At 41.2% G+C, this 21060-nt stretch overlaps 2 protein-coding genes across 2 annotated transcripts in view; one reads left to right on the forward strand and one right to left on the reverse strand.

Annotated features, from left to right (window-relative positions):
• Window positions 1-21060, forward strand: part of txlng (taxilin gamma) — a 765700-nt gene that overhangs the window by 535832 nt on the left and 208808 nt on the right. The window lies entirely within an intron of this gene.
• Window positions 1-21060, reverse strand: part of dok4 (docking protein 4) — a 100802-nt gene that overhangs the window by 53128 nt on the left and 26614 nt on the right. Inside the window, exon 2 of the mRNA XM_050052932.1 lies at window positions 8828-8898. The gene's annotated coding sequence lies outside the window, so the exon portion shown is untranslated. The remainder of the gene's footprint in view (window positions 1-8827; window positions 8899-21060) is intronic.

A 21060-nucleotide genomic window follows, 5' to 3' on the forward strand; every position in this document is an offset into this window, starting at 1 on the left:
CCGCTGTCTTCGTTGGTTTATTTATACACGCGAAATGCGTTCTCTGGCTGGCTGGATTGTCCGCTCAGGCTGCCTTACATACATGGCAGCGCAAGATGGCGACCTCTCTAAAGCAAGGCCCTTGCTATATATATATATATATATAAAAGCATAATTATAAGGCTACGAAAACCAAACAAATTTTATTTTATAGCGATTATACACTTATATAAACACATTAATGGGTAGAATATTCAGATTCAGATTCAGATTTGACAATAAACCATGCCAAATATTACACACTGGCCCTTTAACACTTATATTTTCATCACTAATAAAATGCAGGGAATATGGTGTTTTACTTAGAAATGATGTCCTTGTGTTACTTTTTGCACAATAACCTACCTCTGTCAAATTGGCAATAATAAGAAGAACTCTGGTACTGTGAACCTACATGTGAATGTCTTAATTCATATAGACTTTGCATGATTATTTCATTTCCCAGAGGTTTACTGCCTTTTTGCAGGTCATATTTTTGATTTATTATGTGTTCAAATTGCTCATATGCTGCTTGTTCCACACAATTTCTGATAATAAAAGTATTTGAAAATAGTAAAATGTTCTTCCTTCAATTTATATCTTTATAACGAGTTTTGAACTATATTTAAGCCATCAAAAGCAGGTATTTTGGGATTTTTTAAATTGAAAAACGTAAAAATTTAATCGGCCGATATATCGGTTATCGAATTTTTTTATTCCATAATATCGGAATCGGCATCGGCCCAAAAAAATCCATATCGGTTGGGCCCTAGCCTCAAGAACATGCCAACCTGTATTTCACTGCACATTTTTGCATGACCATGTGCCAAATCAAAACTCTGAATCTTAAAATGTTTTTAATCTAAACTCACTATGTGAGAAGAAAGATTGTACATGTTTTATTGAAGGAAGAAACAACAAAGAAGAAGAAACAGAAGACAAAGAAGCAACAAAAAAGGAGACGAAGAAACAAAAAAGAAGGAGCAGCAAAGTAAAAAAAAATGGCCACTTTATTTTAGTGATGATTTACATGAGTCCTTTGCAGCAGCCCGGGATTTGACTCTGACCTGCTGCCCTTTGGTGCATGTCAACCCCCACTCTCTCCCACCTTTCCTGCCCGTCATTAGCTGTACTGTCAATAAAAGCAAAACACCCAAAGAATAATCTTTGAAACACTCACTCACTGTGGAAGAAACACTCATACTGTGCATTTCAACACATCCTTTCATAGCCCTGGATTAAGGTATCAAAATAATACATCAATCTAGAAAAGACAAAAAAAGACAGTGTGTTTTAACGTGTCTTTCAGTTGGGTTTCAATTGCAACATCAGACTGAAACAACAACAACAACAGCGAGAAGAGGGCGAAGAAGAAGCAATGACAACAACAACTTTAAGAAGGGGAAAAAAGCACAAACAACGTCAAGGGAACAAAGAAGAAGAAGAAGCAACAACAACAACAAAACCAAAAGGAAGAAAAACATCAATGACCAGAGGAGGAAGAGGAGGAGGCAACAACAACAGGAAAAAGAAGCAACAACAATAGCTACAAGAAGGGGAAGAAGCACAAACAACAATGACAAGGGAAGGAAGAAGATAAAGCAACAACAACAACAACAAAAGGCAGAACAAACAACAACAACAAAAGGAAGAAGAAACAACAACAGGAAAAAGAAGCAACAACAAGTACAGAAGGAAGAAGAAGCATTGACACCAACTATGAGAAGGGGAAGAAGAAGAAGAAAAAGCACAAACAACAATGACAAGGAGAGGAAGAAGACGGAGCAACAACAAAAGGAACAGGAAACAACAACGATGAGGAGGAGGACAAGGAGGCAACAACAGCATTGACAAGGGAAGGAAGAGGACGAAGCAGCAACAACAACAAAAGGTAAATTAAACAACAACAAGAGGAGAAAGAAGAAGAAGCAACAACATCATGATTCAAAAAAGGCTCCAAGAACACGCAGCCAAAACAAATTGATTTGCTGTGTTAAAACAATCATTTCGACCACACCAACACACCTCTCCCGTCTCTGGATTTGGTCTGAAAAAACAAAGAATCGTAATAAAACAATACAAAAACTGGGAAAGACAAAATACATACAAATTAATTAAAAAAAGGAAACTGCAACATCTGAAAACTTGTGTTTCAATACTTCTTCAATTACTTTCAGCTGCAGCATCTGACTCAGACATCAGGGTCCGTCATTCATCTGCTTGAATACCGATCAGTTTTTGAACACACACACACACACACAAAAGCCATGGTGTCAAGGCAAGATCTAATTCTTAACAAGGGCACGACATCGATTCACTGATGCAACCACATTGATCCTGCGTCGGCTCTTCCTGTGTGTGTTTGTGTGTGTTGACACTGAATCAATGGAGTGTTCACAGTCTATTCGCTGACGAGCCCGCAGCCCTCACAACAACAGCTACATCTCAAAGTCTCCTCATCCATAATGACACAAGTGTTTAACATCTGTATGTTAATGTCAAATCAACCATGATGCTTCAGTATAACAAACAGTGAACACAGTGTGAAAGAGACGGCAGCCTCTGTCACCAGTAATACTGTCAGTGCAGGACTTGTGACGAGTGCAGTCAGTAATATTTTATAGGCTTTGCATATAAAACAATAAAATATCAGTGAGGGTCTGCAGTCACTTCACATCAATATTAATCATGTGTCTGTCACTTCAATGGCAGCGACTTGGCTCTGTGTGTTTCCACTGTTTACACTCCACAGCACGAGTAGACAAGGATAGAAAAAGCAGCCTTCAGCTGTCTCCATCTGTCATGTGACCCTTAACGCAGACGGCAGTGGTCAGTAGTGTCTCTTAGACAAATGACCACTGATGTGTTTATTCATGAGGACGGTTTCAGAAAGTGGAGGAAGCTTCAGACTTTTATCATTATTGATGAGGAGCTGTCATTATTATTACTAACATTAGCACTATACGCTAATAGTTGTGCTTTGTTGGTTTATTGTTAAAGTGTGTAAGATTTAGGGGGATTTGGATTTCAAAGTGCAACCAGCTGAAACTTCTCCCAGTCAGAATTCCTTCAGTCTCAGTGAATAACAATTGCTTTTCAGGACACTGTCCCGGCAGGAAATGCAGTGATGTCTCTGTACACAACATCCGCTTTTTATGGCACTATTCAGGCAGGAAACGCAGCAGTGTTTCAGTAAAAAAATATCTGCTTTTTTAGCGGTATCTCGTCAGGGAACACAGCAATGTCTCTGTAAAAAATCTCTTTCATGGCACTATCCCAGCAGTAAATGCAGCCACGTCTCTGTAAAAACACAACCACCTTTTGTGCCACTATCCCTGCAGGAAACACAGCAATGTCTCGGTAAAATAAAATACTTACTTTTGTGGCGCTATCCAGGCAGGAAAGTCAGCAATGTTTTGGCTAAAATCAACCGCATTTAATGGCACTATCCAGGCTGGAAATGCAGAGATGTCTCACTAAAAAAACAACCTCTTCTTTTGGCTCTATCCAGGCAGGAATCACAGCGATGTTTCAGTAAAAAATAACAGCTTTTTTGGCACTATCCCCATGGGACATGCAGCTATGTCTCTAAAAAACAACCGCTTTTTGTGCCACTATCCCTGCAGGAAACGTAGCAATGTCTCAGTAAAATAAAATACTTACTTTTTGCGCCACTATCCTGGCAGGAAATGCAGCCATGTCTTGGTAAAAACAACTTCTTTTCATGGCACTATCCAGTCTGAAAACGCAGAGATGTCTCACCAAAATACAACTGCTTCCTTTGGCACTATCCAGGCAGGAAACACAGCAATGTTTCGGTAAAAAATAACAGCTTTTTGGCACTATCCTGACGGGACATGCAGCTATGTCTCTAAAAAACAACACATTCATGGGACTTTCCTGGCACTAAATGCAGCGATGTCTGGGTAAAAATAAAGCCTTAATTTTCTGGCACTATCCTGGCAGGAACTGCAGTGATGTCTCGGTAAAAACTTCTTTTCGTGGCACTATCCTGGCAGAAAATACAGCCGTGTCTTGGTTAGCCATGTCTTTTCATGTCACTATTCCAGCAGTAATAGTGCAGCAACTTCTTGGTAAAAAAACAAAACAACCACTTTTCATGGCACTGTCCAGGCAGGAAACTCAGCGATGTCTCTGTATAAAAAACAAAAAACATTTTCTTGGCACTAACCTGGCAGCAAATGCAGTTATGCCTAGAAAAAAAACGAATGCTTTTCGTGGCACTGAACCTGACAGGAAATGCAGCTATGGTTCCGTAAAAAACAACCTCTATTTGTGGCACTATTTAAGCAGATAATGCAGCAATGTCCCTGTAAAAAAAGACCCTTTTTCTTGGCACCAGTACGTCAGAAAATGCAGCAATGTCTTGACAAAAACAATTTCTTTTTGTGGCAATAACTTGGAAGGAAACACAATGATGTCTTGGTAACAACCGTTTTTTGTGGCACTATCCCCGCTGGAAAAACAGCAACAGGTTGCTAAAACACAATCATACTTTTTATTTGTTGTTCTAGAACAATGATCTGCAGCTTGGCAGGTGTCTCGTCTGAGTGTCCCGCCATCCAACGCTCCTTCCTTCTCAGTGTGACAGCTCATTTACTTTGTTGATTTAGAAATTTTAATATGAATCATATAAAACATACAAATGTAATGATTCATGGTTTGCAGAGTGCAGGGCTGGAGCTGTATATGAACTGGCTGACTGTTCAAAGCTGTGTGTGTGTGTGTGTGTGTGTGTGTGTGTGTGTGTGTGTGTGTGTGTGTGAGTCGGCTGTTTGTGTGTACGAACCTGCAACTACGTCTGGCATATTTCCAACAGACGAGAAAATATATGTGTGTTTTTTTTCTGTATGTTTGTGTGCTGTGACCTTTATCCTCTCCTGAGTATTTTCTTTCTCAGGTTGACACTTTTAAACATCAAAGATCACATCTGGTCAGTATCTCTGTACGCCTAGAGACACACACACACCTAATAAGATTACTGCCACACACACAGACATCACAGTGAGCCATGGGGACACACACTCACACACAGCCACCTGTCTCTCCAGCCTCTCTCCTGCAGAGAAGTGACTCATGAAATCAGTCAGGCAATCAGCCCCTATTCCTCCACGCCTGTCTCCTCTCTTCTTCTTCTATTCACTTTTTTCTCCCTTTTACCAACACATTCCTTCTTATTTCTCCCCTCCTCCTTCTTCTGTTCTCATTCCTTCATTCCTTCATTCTGTCTACCTATGTATCAGTCAGCCCATTAATCTAAAAACCTAAATACAGTGTGACATGCTCATTATTCTGAAATAGAAACCTGCTGTTTTGTTTACTAGTGTTTTTTATTCAGACATGCATTCTACAATTTAAGGTCATATTCCCTTCAGTCAATCAGAACATTCAGAAATTGAAATTAATGTGTGCAGGTGAAGCTAGTTTTTCTTCATGGATGTTGCCTCGTTTGTTGTCTGAAACTGAAACACTGCAGTGCAATATTTTGGCTATTTCTATGCTATCACAAAGGACGCATGGAAGTATAAGGGTAGTGACGTTAAACATTTGAAACAGACATATCTACAGTATTTTCATATGTGAAGGGAGTATATATGAGTCTTTAGATTCTCAAAAGCAGAGCAGTTGTTTCTAGTTGGGATTTTTTTGGCGGTCAGTGAACAGTGCCCTTCTGGGGATGTTTTGCCGCTGGTCATTTTAATGTTGCTCTCATGCTGCAGACCCAGGGTGAGTCTGAGTGAGACAGAGGCAGCTGCCCAGGGGAGGAGAGACTCTGCCCGCTTAAACTCTCAAAATCTAAATGGAAAAAAAAAGAGCAAATAGTTGAGTATTCGTATTGAACAGCCAAATCTAATTCAACTGACATAGCTCTGTGTCAGGTACAGCCCTGTTGGAGTGGATTGTGAAGTGAATCTGTCAGTGAGCGCGACTGTGACAAACAGAAAGACAAAACAGGTGGGGTGTATTATAAGGACTTAATTAGTGAGAAGCAGTCTACTCTGACACCTTCTCTCCAACAACTGGCAAATCTGTGTATGTGTGCAGACTTTCAGCACTTACATTTCGTGGCAATCTGAGCAATATATTTTGTTACTTATTGAGTACAAGTGGTAATTTTGACCTGATGCAACCATAAACATTTTCATTCATACTCTGGGGAGCATGAATGGTCATCAAAATTCACAAAATGTACTCATTTTCAATCTACGATAGTTGATGTTTTGGCCTGACTTGACTCGGCTGCTCGTTATCTAGCTCTTGTACATACTCCGTGCCCTTGACACTTCCTGTTCATACCAAACTGCAGCTCATATGCTGAAGTATACAGAAGATACCACTTTGGGACTTTGGGGCTCGCCAGATTCATGTGCTAGAGTCAGAGAGTTCACCGAGTGCTCGTTAGCCTGTGGACACTTCTCCTGCTGCCTGAGAGGACGCCCTCCACTCAGCCCTCACACATCTTGAAAATCACAACACCCACATCAGAATGTTGTTTGTCGATTTCATCTCAGCGTTCGATACCATCACAACCATCAAACTGAGTGGCAGACTTAGCACTCTGAGCTTGAGTCCTACACTCTGCAAATGGATATTGGACTTCCTCATAAACAGACCCCAGGCAGTTTGGATTGGAGGTCACACCTCCTCCACTCCAGTGCTGAACACTGGAGCTCCCCAGGGCTGTGTGCTCAGCCCCCTCATGTTCAGTGAACACCTACAACTGCAACCCCGACACTGAGAAAACTCTGTTGCGAAGGCTGTGGACCAAACCACCATCATCGGTCAAAGTATGATTGTGTTTTAGCAACCTGTTGCTGTTTTTCCAGCGGGGATAGTGCCACAAAAAACGGTTGTTACCAATCAACCATGAAAAGTCTTTCATTCACCAGGGGGCTGAGTGTTGAATTTAGGAAAAAGGAGGTGAAGACACACATCCCTTTCTACATCAATAGATCTGAGGTGGAGCAGGTGAATAGTTTTAGGTTCCTGGGAGTCATCATCACAGAGAGAACCTAGCGTGGTTGTCTCACATCTCCAGCCTGGCTGAGGAAGCTCAGAAATGGCAGTATGACCCTTAAGGTCACAGTAGAAAGCAAAGTTTTTGTCAACTTTTCCAGAGAAGCAACAGAAAGCATTCTGAAACATTACAATCTGGCATGCTTTACGCACAGCTCAGGACAGGAGAGCTCTGCAGCGGGTGATTAAAACTGCCCAGAACATCAGTGGTACCCATCTACCATGCATCAGTGATATCAGTGAGGTGAGGTGCAGGGATGTACATTATTAGTCGACTAGTCAATTAAATGTTGCTACTCTTGCTAGTCAGCACCAGAATTATACGTGATTGTGTTCACCCAGTAAAAATACCACTCTAATTAACAGGCCTGTTTCATAAAGCCCAGTTCAGACCAAAGATTCACAGTGAGATGAGTTGAAACATAATTACTGACAATGCGTCGTTCTGCAACGTTCTAAAAACCTGCTGGTTCACACCATTGCAACTAGATGAGACGGTGTATCATCTCTAGTCAACAACTCTCTGTACTTCCGTTCTGATTTGCAGCTTTTCAGGTTCATTTTGTGGCTGAATATAATTTGTAGCTTCTTAAAATCTGAATGAGGATAGTGATAGTGAGATACTGGTTACAGTGATGAAACAAAACCAGCATCAGATGGACTGTATTCATAATCAATACGCCACAGTAATATAAATAAACAGCGCCAATTCATCAGTCAATGAGAATGTGTGTGTGTGTGGGCGGGGCAAAAGCACATACAGTGCACAGAAGCAGGCACCGGCACACACTGTGAGGACACAGCAAGCAAACACGTGTACGTGTATTTTTCTGCAGAGACTCTGCCCTCTGCCTGGATCTTCTGTTTTTTCCACGTTCAGGACGTTTATGGGCTCGTACCCCCACAGCGCTCAGGTGAGGTTGGGACTTAATAAATATCTAGCGAGCAATATTGATTTTCTTGTCTCACTGTCAGAAAGAAAGGAAATAACCATATTTCCCCAAATTCCCTCTTTAGGTTTTGGTGAGCAGTGCAAAGCATTACAGCTGATTCTTAATGAATTTTCAAAGCTTCACTTGTTATCGTATCTCTAAAGAGGAAAGCCCTCATCATTGATTACACGTCATCTTAAATTTGTAATCAAGAAATAAGGAAAAAGGAAAGAAATAAAGACAGACGGGGAGAAAAAAGAGAAAAGCCTAAACTGATGAAGAGAGACAGAGAGCCGGTGAAAAATCAAAGTAACTCAGATTATTCTTTGATTGGCTGATTGAATTTCCTTGTTCCAACAATAATGAAAGTGTGACCACTGCCAATCCTTTTGGCATTTTACAGCAGGGCTGTGGGTGTCTGTGCATGATTGATAGCAGGCTTTACTGTGTGAGGAATTGAGCTTTGCTAACCCAGTTTCGCCCTGTAACACCTTCCAACCAACGCTATCTCTCTGTCTCACACACACACACACACACACACACACACACACACACACACACACACACACACACACACACACATGCACAACCGTCTATCCTTTCCTTTTCCATTTCTCCATCTCTCATCACATTGTCTGTAACCTCAGCCCATTTTCTTATCCATTCACTGTGACACACAAAAACATTAACTGAACTTGAAACTAAAATATTGCTCAGTGCAAAATAAAATCTACTCCCTGTCACAGCCTTCTAATAAATCTAACAATAAAACCACATTTCAAATATATTTTCAAAGTGTGAAAGTGTGTCTGTGTGGTGCAGAGGTTGAACACACTCACCTACAAACCAAACTCCATGTGCTGAGTGGTGAGAAGCCAGTGAGGGATCACACCCACCCTGGACAGAGGCCCTAGAAAATGTAAGAAACTTTAATTAGAACAAACATTTTCTCTGGATACTTTTTAAATTTGGTATGTCGCAGGTCTGCACTGGTTTGTACTGGCTACTGGAAATAACCCCAGCCTCACACTCGTACAACAAGAGTCGAGAACAACTAGAGCTCTGATTCTCTGTCGAGCCCGACTGAGTCCGACTCAAACCACCATGTTCAGGGCAGTGAACAACGGAGCAATCTAGCTGAGAACCAGTGAAGAGAAAGCGTGCGTGACAGAGGGATGGAAAACAGAAGAAAGACAGTGAGTGAGATTCTGCAAAGCAACTTGGTTGGAAGCGTTTGCTTCCTAGAAGTGGGAAAGAAGTGCATAATATACAGCAGAGAGCAGTGACCATTATCTGCGCCTTGACCTCCGTGCACACTCAAAGAGGGAGACGCACCGAGGGGTACAGCCTGAACCTGTTGTGTGTGAGATACAGAGCTGATGACAGACTACTGAAATAACAGAAGGAAGAGAAGAAGGAGAGTTGTGAAACACGTAGGGAAGTGGTTGGGTACGATGGTACCTAAATCACCAAACCTGAATCAACAGCTGCTAAAGTGATCCTCAGATTATGGAAAAGTACATCACCTCCAGATTTTGAAAAATGGAAGGAATCTGTGTTAGAGATTGTGTCATATGAATTAGTGTTAGCTAGGGTCAGCAATGAAGTTGAAAGCTTTACGAGGTCATGGCGGGCCTAAATGTCTGCTGATTTGGTGTTTAGTTGTACCGCTGTGGTTGCTTAATTACTTTTTTGGATCTAAGAATGTGCAGCTACCAGATGCCTGTGGATATGCTGAGTTCCAATAACAATATTGTTGGTTTGTTCAGAGTTGACTGAATAGATAAATAAAAATTTGAATTGTAAAAAGAAATGTATAGATTATATTTAGCGCTTAAAGTAAAAGCATAAAACTCTACAAAAACCTGAAGCGGTCACTAGACCATCACAGGGCTGATGCATAGAGACAGACAATTCACGCTCACATTCACACCTACGGACGATTTAATGTCACCAATTAACCTGCATGTCTTTGGACTGTGGGAGGAAGCTGGAGCACCTGGAGAAAACCCACACTGACACAAGGAGGACATGCTTACACAGAAGGGCTCCCCCACCTCAGGGTCCAAACCCTTCACCCCAAGGTTTGGTTGACTGCTAAAAATTCTCTCAAACTGTGTCTGGCTGTTGTTAGGTGCTGAGCAGGTAAAGTACAGTGGGTTTATAGGAGCTTTTTCTCTGGTAACTAGATTGCTGACAGCAGTAAAAGTAAAGTTAAACTCAAATCTATGAGCTCAGAGAGGCTAAAAATGTTCTGTACAGTGTTGAGGGAAAATGCAGATCTGATTTATTAACTGTGGGTTTGTCACTATGAGCGACCTCTTCACATTACAGTCATTTGATTTATTTTTCTCCTCACTCGCTGTGACCCAGGACCCAGGACAGAGGAATCTGACAAAGTGTAATCTAATCTGACTCACTGTTCTTAGTGATGGATCACTGAGGCAAGTTTCAAATCTCTGCACTGCAGGGAGATTTTTGTTGTGCTGGGAAATGAATAGAAACCGGTTTCTGTAAGACGCCATGGCTGGATTAACGTGCTCCACGAGCTCCTGGAAAGTCCTCTTGGAACATTTTTTACTGTTGCTCTGCTGTGTGGTTTTATCTGAGGCTCTGCACTAACTTTGATTCTCATTAATGTGCTTTTTCATGGCTAGAAAGTTGATGTTTCATTTATTATGACCCTTGAAGAATATATGTTGTGCATGAAAATGTGGAAACTGTAATACACCAACATGACTGACACAACTGCAACAGTATAAATGGAGTGTGTGTGTGGTTGACTTGTCTGTGTGCTATTGTGCTCCCATGTCCCAGAGTGTGCCCAGCACCCATGGTCATGATAATCTGACCCTGACATCCCCACAAACCAGTTAACACATAGTATAGAGCTTTGGGGTCCCTAAAGCTCTAGAGCCCAGGACCAGTTGCCCACTTTGCCCAGCTAGTAATCCAGATATGAGAAACACTGCAGCATGCATTAAAGCAGTGGCTCTCAACCACCTTTATTATGTCACTGACACCCCCCCCCCTTCATTCAGAGACCTTCATCTGAAAAGGAGCTGTTTGTTAAATCCAATCAAGACCAGAATTCTAGACTTGTCAACAAGAGCTGCGAGGAGTAATTGCTCAATCAAGGGCAATATATGAGAATAAAACAAAAATAATTTGCAGCTATTTTACAAATCAAATAATTGCTTTAGTAATTTTCTAAGCAAAATATTTGATTTAATGCTTTAATTTGTCATACATAATAATAAACTGACTTTTTATGATTTTTGGACTGTTGGTCTAAAAACATACCGTTTAAAGACGTCACTTTTGGCTCTGGGCATTTTTCATTATTTCCTCACATTTTATTGACAAAACTAATGATCGATTAATTGAAAAAACATACAGGGCAGATTAGTTGATAATGAAAACAATAGTTAACTGCAGCCCTACTGTCAACAACTGACCCTTTGCTAAGTTCCGCCCCTCGAACACAGACTAGCAAAAACGTATCATCAGGCTGGCTCAGACCAGGGTCCAACAACACAGCTGCGCTCCATTGACTCTAATGCAGTCGTTTCAGATTTCCTTCATTTTCAGGCTGGTTTTGTGGATTTGGAGCTAAATGTTGTGCCTGGGGCACGTCGTGTATTAATGATACTCGTTACCTGGAGAGGTTGGAAAAAGATATATGTTTCTTCCCTGTTCCAAAACCAAAATCAAACCCTGAAAAGTGTAGGGTTAGCTAGCTAGCTACTGAAGATATAGCCTACTAAAACACTGTTCATCTGCACACACTGTGATGCCACACAGCTGGTTCAATATCAGCAAAGTTTCCCTTTATATTCATTGTCTTGTGTGGCGATCAGCAGTGATGTGGTGGTTCACTTTTACACTGTGATCTGTAGCCTATAGTTCGGCTTTAGCTTCTAACTATCTTTGTCTTTTTAACCTGTTGTTGCTGCTGAGTCAGTTTGACATCCTGGATATATCCTTCAAACACAGACTGTAGACCCCTCTGTCTGCTTCTCTCTGGAATCACTCTTTCATTTTTCCTAAAATATAATAATATTTCTTCAGGGAGTGCAGTTAGTTACAGTGTGGGCTCCATGCTTACTGCAACAGCTTGACAGACCATTACAAAGGGGCGGGGTTTGGGAAAGGCTCAGTTGAGGAGATAGAGGTGGAGGATGTGAAAGCTATGATCAGAAAAGACACTCCTATGACTCTTACTCACATTGGACTGACTTGTATAGTGGATTAAATTGTGAACATAAAGTATTCCCCATTTTTCTGGGGACCCCCTGGAACATCCTCAAGCAGTGGTTCCCAACTGGTGGGTCACGGTCGAAAACTAGCTTGACGACATGGCCAAACGCAAGTATGAGGCTGAATATATTAAACTGTGTGGACCTTGAACTAATGACTGAGGGGGAATCTGGACCTCTTGACAGGACCAGTTGGGAAGCAGGGTCCCCGGACGCCTGGTTGAGAACCACTGCTTCAAACGAATAGTTTTGAGAAACACGTTTATTCGCTGATTGGTAGAGTTAGCTGAGAAGACACCACTTTGATTCATGTCTGATAAATATAAGACTATATAAGGTTAGCTTAGCTTAGCATAAAGACTGGAAACAGGGTAAACATGCAGCCTGGCTTTGTCCGACAGTAATCAATCTGTTGGGGTCGGTAACTGGCCCAAAGTCTCCCATACAACATTGAATTGTTGTTCATACACTTCAGTTTTTGTACCAATTAAAAAATGAGATCTAGGGGCGTCGGTGGCTTAGTGGTAGAGCAGGCGCCCCATATACAAGGCTGTTGCCGCAGCGGCCCGGGTTTGACTCCAGCCTGTGGCCCTTTGCTGCATGTCTCTCCCTCTCTCTCTCTCCCCCTTTCACACTTCACTATCCTATCAATTAAAGGCAAAAAATGCCCATAAAAATATCTTTAAAAAAAAAAAAAAAAACAGAGATCTAGCATGTTGATTAATGAGCCTGAGAGGTGTTGTTGGGTGGATTTTATTATCTTTGGACAGAGCTTCTCTCGCTGTTTTCCCCCATTTGCAGTCTGTATTCTGAGCTGAGCTAAACAGCTGCTGGCTGTAGCTTCACATTTAACAGATAAGAGAGTTTTATCAAGCTTCTCATCGAGCTCTCCTCTAGAAAGCAAATAAGCATATTTCTCAAATTGGCAAACTATTTCTAAAGTGGGCATAAATTGCAGTAAATGGGCCTCGTCCTTTTACAAAGAAAAACTGTTTTAATACAGGATGTGAGTCTGAATGAGTGTGAAAATGAATAATTTTGCAGAGATAGCAGTAAACATTGACAATGAGAGAAAGGAAGTAAGCAACAACGGAAAAAACAAGTGAGAAAAGTGGAGGAGTTTGGGATGAAACAGCATTTCACACACTCATTTCTTCCTTTTTCTCTTTCTCACACAAACACACACACACACACACACACACACACACGCACAGACACACACACACACCCTCATGCCTCTCCCCAGTCTGCCCCAAGGCTAACACTTGGGAAAGCGTCAGTCTGTCTGCTCATAACTATCTGTCACAGATAACGGAGGGGATAAACACACACACACACACACACACACACACACACAAACTTACACTCCCACGCTCACCCACAAACACGTCCCCGGACAGCTGGGCCACAGACAGACAAGACACTCAGTCTCCAGCCTCGTATCAGATGATTGTATGCATACACTACAAACACACACTCACAGCCACAACCACTCACAGTTATCTTACACATCACAGGAGAGCCACAACACAGCTCCCTTCAGACCTTCAGAGTGGACGCTGTGTGTTTGGATCTGTGAAATATTTGTTTACACTTACGTTAAAATAAAAAAGAGCAAAACAGAGCATTTGTTTACGACCAATAAAAACAAGTAACTTCCTTTATCTGAAGGGAACATGGAGAAAACTGAAGCAATGAACAACGACAGACTGTGTGCCTGAACATGTGACGTGGTCATTATGATTATGAATTAACAGAGGTAAGTCACCACGTTAAAAAAATGGGGTGCGCATATATGATATCATTGAGGGAGACTAAATGAAGGCCTATTTTCATGCAGCACAGAACACCGGCAGTGACAGCAAAGTGCCAATTATGTTCCTTTCGCAGCTTGTCATGACTTTGCTTGCTCAGAAACAGGCAGGGCAGCCGACCAGAGAGGCGTGTCAATACTAATTGGATGCTGCTGTGTAATGCGGGTATAAAACATTAAGCCTGGGCATCTGCCTTCACAACAGCCACACATGCAGCTGGTGCACTGATGTGCTTCTGGTTCACACACAGATATCACTACATTTCCATAAACCCTTGTTCTACAGTATGTGTTACATACCTCTGCATGACTCATTAAGCTTGTTTTCATCCACCTTTTCTGTTCTAAAGGCTGAAAAAAGTCAAAACATTGCAAAAAGTTTTGACGCTTTGCACATGTGACTGTGACTTATAGGCTGCTTTCAGACCTAGAGTTGTTTTGCTTTGCAGATTAAATGCCTGCCCGAGAAAGCTGCTCTTGATTGGTCAGAATTTCCATGTGGGAAAAATCCAGGAAGTAAAGCAAACGTTGAAGAAGAGTACACTTGCAAGATAAATGTGACACTTTCTAATGTCACAATGGAGGGACAACTACGCAGGTTGATTTTAGCGCTGCTCATCGTGGACTATATTGCTGTCATTGTTCATTTTAGTCAAACCATACAGTTTGAAAACGAGGCGCGGCTCCAACTAGAAAACAATGTTTTGATGCATTGGATGTGCTGAATGTGCATATTAAGGCAGTACAGGAGGAGGTGCACATTAATAATCCTCCAGGACTGTAACATGCTCATGTTTAACCCAAACAATGTGTCATGTGACTGCAGTTGGTTCACATCCAGGTTGGAACAAGTTGGTCCGGTTGTTTTGTTGTGCACCTGAGTGCGACTGCTGTGTTCACACCTGCCCAAATTGGACCAAACCAAACGGCAAGTGTGAAAGCACCCTTAAGATTTCCATCATTTAGGTGAATTTTAACACCACAAGCACCGTCAAATAAAATCTAACTGCTCACTTTTAATACTACTTTCACATTTGGTCTGATACTTGGTACAAGTACCCAACGATCCCTTTTTTCAGTACTCTTTCTCTGTAATTAGAATAAATATAATTTCTGAACAAGCTGCAAGGATGATGTAGTAGACTAAAAAACAATTCTGCTCTGCTGCTCTTTTCTAATCAAACATAGAGCTCATTTTCTGTCTCTGTCTGTCTGACTGCTTGTGTGTGTGTGTGTGTGTGTGTGTGTGTGTGTATGCTTGTCTAGCAGTAATATTCTATTGTGCAAACAGTTTTGTACTTTTAACTACGTGACTCGAGTAGTTGCTTTACTTTATCTTCTATGTTTTATTCTTGTATATTGTATATTGCCCTTGTAGAGCACTTTGTGGCCTTTGTCTGTGAAAAGCTCTGTATAAATACATTTTACTTACTTACTATTAGGCTATTGCTAAAATAATAAATGATAAACTAATAAATGATAAACTACTGTAACAGTTTGGTGCTACAGTGATCGTTCTGGCTCACTGAGACGCCCACAGAGCTGCCACAGAGGCTTTGAGGTGCTTCTGTCTTCTGTCTGATGTTAAACCCAGCGGCTCCTCAGAGCTCTGTAGGTGGCTTCCAGGCTTAGGAGCACATCGTGGCACTTTCACGTCTTGTCAAAATATGGCGTTCTCACATAGACATGCAGGTACCGAAATGTATCTTTTAAGTCTGTTTTTTTTTTTTTTTGCCTTTATTTGATCATACAGAGACATGAAAGGGGCAGAGAGAAGAAGGGGACAACATGCAGCAACCGAACCCGGGCCGCTGCTAAGGACTCAGACATGAGGAGCGTGCACTACCTGGTCAGCTACCAGGGTGCCTCACTCATTCAAGTATTGGATGGGTTGCCATAAAATTTGGTACAAACTTTCATCTCCTCTTCAGGATGAACTGACTTTTCATCTAGTGCCCTCATTGGGTCAAAATTCCAGTTTGTCCAATACTTTTAAAACTAATGCCGTTCCCATCAGCCTCAGCTTGTTTTATGTTTAGTGCTAATTAGAAAGTATCATTAGCATTGTCATCGTAGTCATATATTCAAACTGATGTCAGCATTTAGCTCAAAGCACCGCCGTGCTTCACTGAAGTTTTGCAGAGCCACCAGCATGATGAGCATGTAAAGTGTAATTCTTTTTAAAAAATTCATATCACTGTTTCTACATATTGCAAACCATGTATCTCCGTCCTTGATTTTTCCGAACAGTGTGTAATAAAACAAACTCTAAGGTAATGAGATTGTGGAGCAAAGAGAAAATAGGTGTTAAATATTTATGCTGAAAATGCCAGTGGGTCACATTGACCCCCGCAGTTTTGATTATTCCTCCTGCGTCAGAGGCATAGCAGCAAGACTACAAACTGCACTGAGTGAGGCAACTTTTACAAGCCGATGCAACTGTGTCTTTTCCTTGTCCTTTACTGCTTGTAATTGTTTTATTCTTCGTCAAAGTGCAGCAACACTGACTGACCTGCAGGGTGAAAATGTTCATGTGGTCTAGAAGAGAAAAAGGTGACTTTTGCCAGTTTGGTCTTACAGACAAAATCAGATGCTGTGTGCCAAGGTCCTGCAGTAACGATGAGAGTCTAAGAACATTATTCACATTTTTGATACTTGTACTATATTACAAAATCACTCCAGATGGTTGGAGGCCTGTCACTTCCAAGTTCACGCTGTGGACGATGTGCTCCTGACCAGATTAAACAAATGAAATAAACACACTCAACATAAAACAGACAGAGACAAAAACAGTGGCCAGACATTTTCATCTGCCTGTAACGTCCCAATTAAACAGTTAAAGCCTGCGGGGGTGTTATATTATCTCATCAGTGCTTTTCAGTATTTATGTAACCACGATAGCTCTAATCTTAAAGTGTCTGGCGAGCATGTGCCTGATTTGATGCGAGCTGATGAGTCACCTCCTCGTCTCCAACAGGTTTCAGAAGCACTGCAGTCTGTGCTCATATCTCAGTGTGTGTGCTGTGGCAGTCCGTTAGAAAGTAAGTGACACATCAATCCCATACTTATCCTTGTGTAATAATGATGGACAAGATGCCTTTTTTCCATGCTCTCTATCAAACAGAGGCAAATGGCTAATTATTATGCAGAATGACATCATCAGATCGACTATGGCAAAGGCATGACCTGCTCTGCTCCGCCTCTGATTAGATAGGACTAGTTGGCTTGGATGATCGGGTTGGTTAGGTGCAGGAAGGAGGAGTGAGATTGGTTACAACGTGCTTCTGTTTGGGCAAGTGTGTGGTATATTGTTGGAGCAATGGTCGTTTGTTTTGTTGGGATAACCAGCTGTTGTACTAATTTTTTAAACTATTGGGGATCCCAAAATATGGGCTGTCTGAACAACAGCATGGCACCACGTGGGTCCTGATGAAGCACTGATGATGGAGAATGACTTCGACGATACTGTCCAACCATGTTTTCTTCCCTTGGTTCAATGTCAGTGCAACAACTCCTCATTCTTTCCCTTGATCTGGACCAAATGAGGTGAGCTACAGGTGTAAAATCACTCGAAATCCAAAATTGTTCAGACAGTGATTAGAGCAAACAGAGGACCAGATGCGACTGGAAATAAAAGTGCATTAACTAAAATTGAGCATAGTTCGCCAAGTCTCATCAGCTTCACATTATCAGCCAGAGAAGGGTGCACAGTTAGAAACTAGCATCAGCCGCCAGCCAAATACTGATAAAATATCCAGGTGCTGCAACATTTGCTTCACTCACCAGCCAAAAGACAATGGTGAGCTAATGAGTGGTTGGTAGATCATCACCAGTGATGTATGGCACTTGATGCTACAACTAGAATGAGTTAGAAAATCAGAATAAATACAGGAGTCAGGTGACCCCAAAATTCTTCTATGTCTTCAAAGGTCAACAAAATGATTTCAAGTTTCAATTATAGTAATAAAAGGTTTGTTCAACCAACAATAACCCTTCATTTTCATTACTTTAAAAGTCATTCTGACTGATAATAAGATAAATTCTTTCAAACTGTGATACAGTGCAACTGCAATATTTCCTGGGACGGTTATTGTACCATGAAAATCTCATACCGTTGCAGCCCTGTCTTTACGAGGTATGAGCAGAGCTGTTCAGCGTTGAGCTCTTCCCTCATTCCCTCATCATAATCACCCAAAGGTGTTTAATTGGGTTGAGATGTGACTGTTAAGGCCATACTGGACTTCCACAGAAATGCACACCTGACATTTGGCACATTTACATTTTTACTACATATTGTTGTTCTGAGGTCTTTTCACTGGCTTCCTGTCTGTCAGAGAATCAACTTCAAAATCCTGCTGTTGGTTTATAAAGCACTGAAGGTTTAGGGCCCCAATACATTTCTAAACTTCTGCTACAGTGGGAACCATCCACCTCTCAGGTCTTTAGGGACAGGTCTGCTTTGTGTCCCCGGAGTCACGACTAAACACGGAGAAGGTGCATTTATTTTTTATACATCACATATCTGGAACAAACTCCCCGAAAACTGCAGGTCTGCACTGTCTCTCGCTTCTTTTAAATCAAGGTTGGAGACTTATCTGTTCCTTTTATTAAATCAACTATTTATTTATTTATTGCACTACACTGTAATTTGCATTATTTAAATACTTTTTATTGATCTTAACTGCACTACAACTTTATCAAACTCCATTTTAAATCATTTAAATAATCTTTTTATCTTTGCACTTCTTGTCTGCACTGTTGTTATTTTTAATGGTGTTTTTTCTTTTTTTAAATTGTAAATCATTTAGTGATTAATTTTACCTTTTATATCTTTTTTTCCTCTTGTATTCTTTATTATGTTTTATATTTCATTGCTCTGTAAAGCACTTTGAATTGCCTTAGTGTATGAAATGTGCTATACAAATAAAGCTGCCTTGCCTTTATTTGTCACACATCTCTATGTTCTGTAAATGTTGGGCTCCTGTGGAAATGAAAGCTCATGGTCTTCATCAGCGTTAGAAACAAACCAAGGTTTTTTAACCTTGGTTTGTTTCTAACTCTGATGAAGACCATGAGCTTTCATTTCCACAGGAGCCCAATATCAGACTTTTATCTACCTACAAAAGCAGAAGCTTATTTTCTTTCTGAACATGTAGAGGCATGTTAGGCGTGTTTTTTTTGTTTGTTTGTTTCTTCTGTTTTTGAAATTGTAAATGTAATTTCTAAAATTCTAACCAAAATAAGTGCATCACACATGTCAACAGAATCAATTTTGGGTTATGCTAATGAATGCAGTAAATTCTGGTTAACACACAGTTTAGAATAAGTGGTGCACGGCCTCTATCTAGTGTCAGCATTAATTATCACTGGGGTTAAACTGCTGCAGGCAAACAGCAAACATATTAACCAAAATGTGGAGCAAAGCTGATTGAATCTGCACATGCAGTTATTGAGTTCATCCATTTTCCATGTCCTCTTCAGGTACTTCTCTGGCTCTCGTCTGCATTGTGACTTACTGTACAGTGAGCACGGCAGCAGCAGACCTGGCCTCAGTTATTAGGCTGCTATCGGCCACAGTCACGTTCATTTGCAGCAAATTTCTTTGTGGGGACCAGAGCCTTGTTTACAAGTGTGACAGTTTAACCTTCATGCTGACTAGTTTTAGTGAGCAACAATGAATTCACATGTTCACACTGTTGTACCACATTATTGGGCCTGCATGCTTCTAAAAAGTGATTGACTCTAAAGACGGACAACATGACAGCTCCCTGAAAGTGTAGCCAAAATATCTCAACCGCCCCCTGTTGGTTGGCTACAGTATAGGTCATAAAGCCTGCCCCCTCCATGTTCGCAGATGGGACATGAGCCAAAAGAAAAACTCAAAGTACACATCAAATACATTTTTCCCAGAGATGGTTTCTGTCATTGAAGGTAGTTTTTATCACACTGCTGTTTGTTCAAGGGTTTGTTTTTTCTGATTAGTTTGGTTTTACTAATGCTATAAAACTAGGATTTTACAACATGATTAATAACTGTGTGAGCCAATCAGTGGGCACGTATTCAGTGGTGCTGCTCTTGATTGGTCAGACAGTGTATGGGTGGGAAACTTGATATTGCGGTGATAGCTAATGCACAGACTCTGGCTCTAAATGAAGCTCAGTGTAAGTTCATTTAGAACGACTTTCTCTGTGCTCATGCATTTACAATTCTCTCGCTCCCTTTCCCACTGCTTCCTCCAATCAGCAGACTTTGGGTGTTCACTATTCTAGTTATCCAATCAAACCTCGCCACGATCTCTGTCACGCCCTCCTCCACCCTGTTCACCTCCAGCCATCATATTTAGAGTCCAGGACAGGCTCAACAAAGGCTCATTCCTCTGCTCGTCCAGATCATCAGCACTTCACCACCACCAGCGTCAAGACCCCGGGGGTTCCCTATTCGACTATGGATTCATCCCTCTCCTTAAAACATACCATCTCAATGGGGTCTAATCGCCAAAGACCTTTCACATTTTTCACTTTTATGTGCACATGTAAATAAATATTCTTTTTACTATAAAAATGAGTCTCTCCTGGTTGAAATTACATCACCAAAGCAAGATGGCAGTGGTCATATCTGGAATATTTTAACTTTACTTCTGTACACCTGAGGTAAGTAGAGACGTGTCGTCCATCTTTATATACAGTTTATAGTACGTACATAGAAACACAGACACATAAACCAGGCCTGGAAATTAACTTTTTTGTCCACCTGCCACTGTGGCTGTATCTGCCAGACACTCATTACATCACTGTTGTTGGTGAGTGAAGCAAATCTAGCAGCAGCTTGAAAATTTTACCAGCATTTGGCTGGAGGCTGATGCAAATTTCCAACCCTCACACATACATACACACACACACACACACACACACACACACATGAAAACTGAAAGCTATATGTATTGAGACACCAAAACAATAGTCAGACACACGACGACACCTATATATAATCACAGAGCCAT

Source organism: Epinephelus moara, chromosome 1 (genome assembly GCF_006386435.1).
Source record: "Epinephelus moara isolate mb chromosome 1, YSFRI_EMoa_1.0, whole genome shotgun sequence".
NCBI lineage: Eukaryota > Metazoa > Chordata > Actinopteri > Perciformes > Serranidae > Epinephelus > Epinephelus moara.